Source organism: Globicephala melas, chromosome 11 (genome assembly GCF_963455315.2).
Source record: "Globicephala melas chromosome 11, mGloMel1.2, whole genome shotgun sequence".
NCBI classification, from domain to species: domain Eukaryota; kingdom Metazoa; phylum Chordata; class Mammalia; order Artiodactyla; family Delphinidae; genus Globicephala; species Globicephala melas.
The window spans coordinates 7527663-7537386 of NC_083324.2; the positions used below are offsets into that span (position 1 = coordinate 7527663).

Sequence of the window (9724 nt, forward strand, 5' to 3'; positions counted from 1 at the left end):
GCCCGAGCGGAAACGCCACTGACCGCACGGGGATTCCCAGCGCCGGCGCCAGGGGCACCCGGGACACGCCCCCTCCCGCACCGCCATTGGCCCCTCCGCCCACCGCCCAGCACTCATTGGCCAACTCGCCGCCAATCAGCGGAAGCCGCCGGGGCCGCCTAGAGAAGAGGCTGTGCTCTGGAGCTCCCGCTCCTCAGAGAGCCTCGGCTAGGTAGGGGAGCGGAACTCTGGTGGGGAGGGGGGGGCCTGGCGGTTTGGCGGGGGGGAGGGTGGGTGGCTGAGGCCGTCTGGCCGGTAGCTGGGGGTCATCTTCCCCCGCGGGAAGTCGGGAGCATAGCGTTTGTTACGCTGCAAGGGAAAGAGGTGGTTAGAGGCAGGCGGGAGTGTGGCCTGCCCTGTGGCAACCGGAGGGGGAGGGAGAAGGGAGCGGAAAAGGCTCGAATCCGGACGGAGCCATTGCTCCCTCAGAGGGAGGGGCGCTTCCGGCTATTCTGCTGTCACTGATTGGTTGCCGCTCCTCCCGCCGTGTGTGAAAACACAAATGGCGTGTTTTGGTTGGAGCAAAGCGCCTGTCAGTTACAGCCTCGGGAGTGCGCAGCCGCCTAGAGACTCTCGCATTGCCCCCTGGGGCGGGTAGGTAGGTGGGGTGGGGAGCGAGCTGGACTGGCGGGCGCGGTCGGCCTCCCGCGGGGGGGAGGAGAGGGTCAGTGAAAGTGGCTCCGTGCGGACGTCCTGCCACCCTCCCCTTCCTTCGGGGGAGGCGGTTTACCCGCCGCCTGCTTGGCTTCGGCATCTGATTGGCTGCTGAAGCCCCGGCAACGGCCCCTTGTTATTGGCTCGGGTCCCAAATGAGCGAAACCACTGCGCGGGTCGGCGGGGAGGCGGTCGTTGGTACGGCCCTCCCCGAGGCCCAGCGCCGCAGTGTCTGGCCCCGCGCCCCTGCGCAACGTGGCAGGAAGCGCGCGCTGGAGGCGGGGGCGGGCTGCAGGGCCGAGGCTTCTGGGTGGCGGCGACTGCGGCTCCGCCCTGGGCGTCCGCCGCCTGAAGGACGAGACTAGCCCGACGTGCTCCTGGACCCGTGGGGGTGGAGGAAGGAGCGGGGGTCCGTCCTGGTGGTTTGTGGGTGGGAGGCGCATGGTCTCCAAAAATCGGCGCGAGCTGCAATCCAGAAGGAGCTGCAGAGGAGGGGGCGGAGAGAAGGCCGCACCCTGCTCGGCAGGGGGAGGGGAGTGCCGCAATACCTTTATGGGAGTTCTCGGCTGCCTCCTGTCTCCTAAGGACCGCCCTGGGCCTAGAAAAATCCCTCCCTCCCCCGCGATCTCGTCATCGCCTCCATGTCGAGTCGCTCCTTCTCGATTGTGGGCGGGATTCTTTTGCCCACGCTTAACCTGATTCCTGGGCGTTGTCCTGCAGGAAACTGAGCAGGTGTAAGATTATGAGGACGAGCCCAGTTTCTCTACCCACAGACTTGAGTTTGTGTCACAAAGTAATTATAATAGGGGTGGAGGGGGGAAATGGAGTCCAGGCAACACCTGGGGCTGATTTTATGCAGCGAGACTGCGTGTTATTAGTTCTTAAGATCTTTTTTCGCATTTTTCCTGGAGATTAAGGGAGGTAGATGAAAGGCATGATCTCCTGAGTTTTAAACTTTACCCATTTGAAGCCCTTGCTACACCACCAAAATAGAGCATCTTAGATTTAAATCTTAATCTTAAAATTTTAGTCCCCCACCCTTGCATCCCCAGGGTCAGGCATTTTAGCAACTCTCACTCATGCTTTCAGCCCATTTTCTATTTGTTTTACTTGCTCATTTAGTCCCAGACATACCATTGGCTTTCTTGTCTCCTGTTTTGGTAGCCCGGTAAGTCATGAAACCACACAGGCTACCCAACTTGAGCATAGGCCTCACTCTTGCCCAGCAATGCGTTTATTTCTCCTTTATGGATATTCTTGAATCTTCACCTTAATTTTCATTTTGTCCTTTTCCCTCATCTGGGATTCTATTCCTGACCCTCTTCTCAGTCCACATGATTTTGGCTACTGCTTTCCTGAGAATTGGGTGTGAGGTTCAGCAACATCTCTCTTTTATGTCCTTTGAATACCTTTCAGTCCATCTCCAGTGCTGTTCTCATCAGTAACTGAGCTCAGTTGCCATAATGTTAGTAGTCTCTGAACTAGTGTCTCCATCTCCGGTATCTGCTGTTACAACTTTTGTGTGTCCAGGACAGTTGTCCTAACATAAAGATAGAGCATGAAAATAACTGATCCAACTCCATTATTGGCTCCCTAACTACTGACAGGATGAATTCCATCGTTGCAAATGTGATATACAAGGTCCCTCAATGGACTGATCTCACCTTAACAGCTTTTTCCTTTGCCACAGTTTTCTGCATATACACACAAACACTACTTCTCAAGTCACACTGAATTGACTGCTGTTTACCCAAATCATAGTGAGATTATCAGACCTCCTTGTAGGGTGGTTCCTCCTGGAATGTTACCCTTGATAATCCTTACCCTTCCAGTAAAAACTGTTAAGACTCAAATATCATCTTGCCTTCTGTGATCTGCCGTCCTTTAAGCCAGACTCGCCTACAAAAAAGTTAGTATTGCTTTCTCTTGGTCCCAAAGCAGGTTGAATCATAGCACTTCTCAGGTTGTTGTTGTTGCTTGTTTAAATTCTCTTAACTATTCGGAGCTTCTTGAGGGCACAGGCTCTTGTTGAGTCTTGTACCTAAGCTCCTAGTATATTCCTTGATGGCTAGCCAACCCTAAATGAAAGAATGTCTTTATAAGGTTTGATAGATTGGCCTCTCAAACACTTCTTTGTGCACTTGCTAATGCTCTAGATTAGCACTGCCCACGAGAACCTTGTGCAGTGATGGAAATACCCCATAGTTGTGCTGTCCAATATGGTGGCCACTAATCACACATTACTTTTGAGCCCTGGAAATGTGGCTATTATGACTAAGGAAGTCAGTTTTTAATTTTATGTAATTTAAGCTTAAATTGCCACTGTGGAGGTGTGGCTATAGCCACAAAGTTGTGTTGTAGATTGCAGAATACTTAATATGGACATTGATAATTTTGTCTTCATACTGAGCAGTAAGGAAATAAAAGTTGAACCTTTCTGGCCCATTTAGGTGTGCGCCCCAGCCCCCCACCAAGTTGGTTGGTTGGTTGGTTGGTTTTTTGTTTTCTTTTTTTGCGGTACTCTGGCCTCTCACTGCTGTGGCCCCTCCCGTTGCGGAGCACAGGCTCCAGACGCGCAGGCTCAGCGGCCATGGTTCACGGGCCCAGCCGCTCCGCGGCATGTGGGATCTACCCGGACCGGGGCACAAACCCGTGTCCCCTGCATCGGCAGGCAGACTCGCAACCACTGCAGCCACCAGGGAAGCCCGGTTGGTTTGTTTTAAAACTTATTTGTATACTTTAGCTGACAGCTGAATCCAGCAAACCATTACTAAAGATAAACCTGCCTTGGACAATGGTGTGTTGAGAAAGCAACTGTTGATTCGTTTGAGTTTCAAGAAGGCATAATGGATTTTAGGAAAGTGGGATTTCATTAAATCATAACGGTGACAGAAGTTTAATGAGGAATAGGACTATATCTGATGTTAGTGAAACTAGCCCTGAATTTCAGTTCTGCAAAGTTTTCAATTTTGGAAAAACTTCCATCAGAGGAGGCCCTAAGTATCATATCTTAAGTTACAGGAAATCATCACAAAGTAAGTTTTCATTCTGATGAAGTATAAATTAATAGATATGTTTTAACACCAAAATGCTTTTTGGTTTGTATGCTAATATAGATAGCATCTTGTAAATTTCAAATTTTTTATATTTAAAAAACAAGTTTTTTAACTTAAAATTTCTTAAGATTTCTCCTTAAAACATGAGAAGTGCACATAATTGGCTTGCTATTTAATGCAGATTCCCAGTCCCACACTCAGAGATTCTGAATTCAGTTAGGACTGGTGGGGGTCACTAGAATTCTGTGTCTTTTATATGCTTCTGATGTTGGTGGCCCAGAAAGCACACTACAAATACAGACCCGAGGGGCTACAGTATGCCTATCTTACAAAAATGATTACAACTTCAGGGAAACTGTATGTCCCCTCTACTTTGTAATTTTTTCCTCCAGAAAAACTGAATAAATGGGGAAACATTTTGAAAGGCAAAAAAAAAAGTTATATTTAATAGTTTGGGAAACATACAGGTCAGACTGCTTTGTTTTAAAAGGAATGTTAAACTATTCCAAGTAATCTTTTTTTTTTACTTTTTTACCAAGAAAGTTCCCTCTTTTGTCTGTTGTCCCACTAAATGCATTCCTCAATGATACAGATTTGTTCTTGATTCCCTGGTGCCTGAACACAGAACTGGATACTCAATAAATGTTGATTTTATTGATTTATATGTGAAGTTTGTTTTCAAGTAATAGTTTAAATCCACAGAAGCAATGCTCCTTTTATGGAGAAACTTTAGGATCATACTTAACCCAAGTCACCTGATATTCTATTCATAAAGGAATCTGATGCCTCATGGTCTCTGAATACATTTGTCTGCCATTCAGCTCTTCCTTGGGTTTCCTGTGCAAACCCTTGCACTCATCCTCTTCCTATGCTTGACTTCCTTAGGCTTTATTACAATTTTTTAAACAAAGCAGCTACTTACCTCCTTCTGAAGTAGAGCCATATTATTTCTTACACTCCTAGGACAGAAATTAAATAGAGTGAAAACTTGTACTTGCATGAGAGAGTTGAAGGCTTTGTAAGGGATTTTATAATCTTTTTTTTTTAAGATTTAAAAAATTTGAACTACATAATGTTTCTCTCATTTTTTATGCACGGAAGAGGTTTGGTATAATTATGGTTTGCAACTGTTAATCCAGAATATGATAGGGATCAACATCACAAGTGTAAGACTAGTTTGTTTTAAGCCCATCTTAATTTTAGAGCACATTGTTAGGTCACATATCCAGAAGTCTGGTACTTTACTTTGCAGGCTGAGAATTCTTGATTTAGTTACATAGTAGCGTACAACTTTATTGGAGGATGTATTTCTCCAGAAGACTTTGCTTCTTATCCATGACTCCTCATGGATTCTTGATGGAGTGGGTGAGAAACTGGGTTATTAGAGAACTGTTAATAGAATGGTATAAAATATTTAGGTTTATTTTATCTAGGCCAGTGTTGAACTTGATGACTTATTCCTGGTATCATGATGTATACCTTCCTGGTGACTAGAGAGATTGTTTTCTGCCTCTCTGATTATATCTGGAAGTCATGGTTACACTTAATAATTCTACTTTCTAGCTTTTTTCCTGGACCTTTGCTTTGTACTGGTACTTAGTCACCCTTTGTGTTCTAGTTTTTTGGGTTTTTAAAAAAACATGTTTACGATTGGCTCTTCCTGCTGACAACAGTAACACATTTTCAGATCACATTTATAGAATTGGTTATGTTACCAGCTAATGAACCCCACCTCTAGTATATGGATTTTAGTCAATTCAGTCAACACTCTTTACAGACTTTCTTCTTTTTACTGACCTTTGGTTAAAATCTCATCCCAGACTTTTTAGTATAATAAGTAGTGGTAACTTACTAGTGCATGCTATAGGCAAAGCTAATGGAAACACAGGTTAGAAGAAATGAACTAATAATATTCATTGAGTGCCAGTTGTGTACCAGATAGTATGCCAGACTCTGCCATTGTATTTAGTGTGGTTCTAATACATGAAACCTCATCTTACAGAGTAGGAAACTGAAGCTGTGAGGTTGAACAACTTTCCTATAGACATAGCAACTAATTAAGGGCCAGGGATTGAGACTGATCTGACTTGCTTAGTCAGTATTCCTTACCAATTTAGGGTACTGTGTTTCTCTGATGGAAACAGTCTTTTAGGAAATTTAATCTGGCTACAGATGCAGGATGGGTTGTAGGGTTGAAGGCAGAGAGACCGCTTAGGAGATTCTTTTACAGTAGTCCAAACAGGAAGTGATTAGGTCTGGTATACAGTGATGGCAGTCAAAATGGAAAGGAAGTTAAAAGAGTCAGACTGACCAAATGGTCACTGAAAATGGTCTCGACACATCACTTCTTAAGGAAGCCTTCCTTGATGCCTTAACTCCACTGTATTGGGTACCCACCTGAATGCTGTCATAGCATTTCTCGCAGTTGTAATTAGTAATTGGGGTTTTTTCCCTATTTTTTTAGGTTGCTCCTTGAGGGCATGACATTGCTTGTTTATGGCTATATCCCTGTTGTGTAAGCATACAGAAGTCTTCAAGGTCAAAACTGTTTTCATAACACAGTAAGTCCCCTACATACTAACCTTCAAGTTGCGAACTTTCAAAGATGCGAACATGTGTTTGCACGTCCAGTCGTGTAAGTTAGTTCACGTGTCTGGCGTACATTGTCACATGCCTGCAGCCTCTACAAGTGGTTGTGCTTTTTTGTACTTTACTGTATACAGTAGTATAGTATCTTTATTTCAAGCCCAGCATGTCCAGAAGCGCTGTAGCTGGTACTGCTAAGAAGCCCCAAGTGATAACGATGGAAACAAAAGTGAAAATAATTGAGAGGGTGGAGCGAGGTGAAAAGATGGTAGACGTTGTTCATTCTTATAACATGAATCGTTCAACCATCAGCATGATTCTAAAGAACAAGGACAAGATCATGGAACATGTGAAGTCTGCTGTGCCAATGATGGCGACAATAATGTTGAAGAAGCGGGAAAAGTGACGGAGATGGGGAAACTTCTCAGTGTGTGGATGCAGGATCAGCATCAGCATCGAGTCCCCCTCAGCTTAATGCTGATGCAAGAAAAGCTAAAAGGCTTTATGAAGACTTGAAGAAGAAACATGGTGAAGAACCAGAGGGTGCATCTTTTAATGCCAGCTATGGCTGGTTTCATCAGTTCAAGGCTAGAGCCAACCTTCACAATGTAGAAGTAAGTGGCAAGGCAGCGAGTGCAGATATGGTAGCTGCCCGGGATAAGGAGTCCAAAGAGGTTTTTAGCAACTTAGTGACCCTCAGAGAGAAGCTGGAGCTAGATCTGCAAGAGGACGACTTCATTGAACTCCTTGCTGTGCAACACGAGGAGCTTACTAACGAAGACCTGATGGAATTGGAGGCCCAGAGAAAGGACGAAGAGAGACAAGAGGAGGAAGTAACCGAAGAGATTCACGACACAGGAAATGGCAAGGGGATTTTCTTTATTCGAGGAGGCACTGTTAGTTTTTGAGGTGCAGGATCCGAATGTAGAACAGTACATGAAGGTTGCAGCAGCCGTTCGGGATGCAATCCAGTGCAACCGTGTCATCTACAACGAGAAAAAAAGAGCTACTACCCAGACATCATTGGGTTGTTTTTTCAAGAGGGTAGATAGAATTGAATCCAGCAAGGAACCAGAACCTGTGCCATCAGTGTCAGGTGTGAGTGAAACTGCAGCTTGCCTTTTGTCTCCTGTTGCTGCCCATCCCTGAGTTCTACCATCTTCTACCTCCTCTCCCTCCTCCAGTCAGTAACTCTTGCCTGTTCACTCGATGCCAGCCCTTGTATGCCAGCTGTTGTACTGTACTACTGTACTTTTTAAGGTACTGTACTGTAAGATTAAAAATATTTTATTTTTTGTATTTATTTTTATATAAACCTATTATTAGTACAGTACTACATAGCCGATTGGGTACCTAGGCTAACTTTGTTGGACTTATGAACAAATTGCACTTATGAATGCCCTCTTGGAACTGAACTTGTTCGTTATGTAGGGGGCTTACTGTACTAAGACGTAACTTACCTTTTCAACTCATTCTCACAAGTACATAGAGGCTACATGATATGTGTTGGATGACATCATCACTAATGTTAATTGAATGGTGCTGTATATTCTTGAATTTTTCACAATTTCCTAAGGTCGTAGGTTTAGGGTATGAATATCTGTGTCTTTAGAAATTCACTCTTCAGGTTATACCTCCAAAACCCCAGCAAACCTCAGTCTTATGCAGTTATTATAAAATCTTGTAGTTTTCCTTGCACCTAAGCATAAACATGAATACATTCTGTTATCAAATAAGGTGATGAATATTTCAGAGTTGTCTGACACATAGGGAGAATCAACTCCAAAAAACTATGAGAAAAACCTACTGAAGTATCTTAAAGGATAGGTTATTGTATGAGATTACATGCTTTGTAATGTGCCGTTCTTTGTTGAAAATAGTTACTTCCGTGAAAGTGTTAATATTTTTACTGTATTTTACTTTTTTTCTGTTTTTCTAATTATGGTAAAATATTGGTAAACAAAGCTACTTGGAGCCCTCAGTTTTTAAGAATGTGAAGGGGTCCTGAGCCAAGAAGTTTGAGAAAGCTGCTGTAGCACAGTGTATATTGTAAACAAACACTCATGCCTGTTGAGTAGCTGGATGTAGCTAAAAATGACTCCCAGCACTAAGTGTGGATTACTGGGAGGATGGGCACGCTAAGACAGGGAGCGGGTTTTAGTGGAGAAAGATAGGTTCCTGTTGAGTTTAAGTAGGACTTACAGGAGAAGGGATAACAATAGTAGGCAGTTGGAAATTCAGAATTTGGGCGTGAGAAAAACTAAAACACCATTCTCCTTTGCAGTGAAAACTGCTTTCATCATGGAATATATCACTGAACAGCTACTACCTCACAACTGATTGGCATACGTGTTAGCCTTGGGGCAAAAGTATGAGGGTGACAGAGCAGGCTTCTTGTAAACAATGATGAATATTTTCACATGGTGCACTTTTTAAAATTTGGCACAGGAGAGACCTATATATGGTGTTTCTCCTGAACTTAAAAAAAAAATGTAACCAAGGTACAATAATTTGATTTTTTTGTCCTAGAAGTTTCAAACTTTCATCATATTCCCACATAACACCTCATCTGAACTTGGAAAAGGCTATGCTTAGAATAAGGATGTTCTACTTTTCCTATGCCTAGCTCAGTAATTAATATTAAGCACTTGTGGGCATGAGTATACTTCAGGCACTTTACAGACCTTTTAAAATACTTCCTTTTTTCAGTCTTCAGCTTACCTTTTGGTCCTTGCAGTGGAAACATGAGCCATGTCTGCAATGTGACATGTCAGAATCTAAAATTTTCTGAAAGTCTTATTACCATTTTAAAAGAAATGTTTAAACAAATGTTTCCCTCTCTAGCCAAGTAGTATATTGTCTCTGGGAGATAACCATCTTCCTTTAATTTCATTAAATTTATAAAATCTGTCTCAATGTCTGTTGTTTTTTTCCCCCTCTAAAATGCATTGAATGTCTGCTCTATAACTCAAGTCATTCTGTTTTCAGATTACTATGATTACCTTCCCCATCTTTTTACATCCCCATGGTACAGGTCTGTTTCAAAAGTTGAAAACCAAGGTCACAGAACTAGTAGGTGGCAGTGTCATATATAATTCAATCTCAGCTTTTCTGAATCCTCATGTAGCGCATTTCCTGTTCCTGTCACCAGATTACAAAACAATACTAGAGAGGAAGATGGCAAACTATTACAATGTTCGCTACATACTTATATCATCTTAAATCACATCTGTTCATGTTTTTATGATGGTATTTAATAGGACTAAAGCTGTGATATATTGAGCACAAATTTGATACACGTAAAAACAGCCAATATGCAAAAACACCCATTTGTTCAACAGATATTAAACGTCCATGCTGATAGGTAATGTGTCAGGCAGTTGATGAAC

The 9724-nt window shown here is 43.4% G+C and overlaps 1 long non-coding RNA gene across 1 annotated transcript; it reads left to right on the plus strand.

The window, feature by feature from the left end:
- The first annotated feature begins 147 nt into the window (after positions 1-147).
- Positions 148-9245, plus strand: LOC132598071 (uncharacterized). Its single transcript, XR_009565711.1, has 2 exons — positions 148-211; positions 6214-9245. It is a non-coding gene; the product is annotated as an uncharacterized lncRNA (long non-coding RNA).
- Positions 9246-9724: the final 479 nt, after the last annotated feature.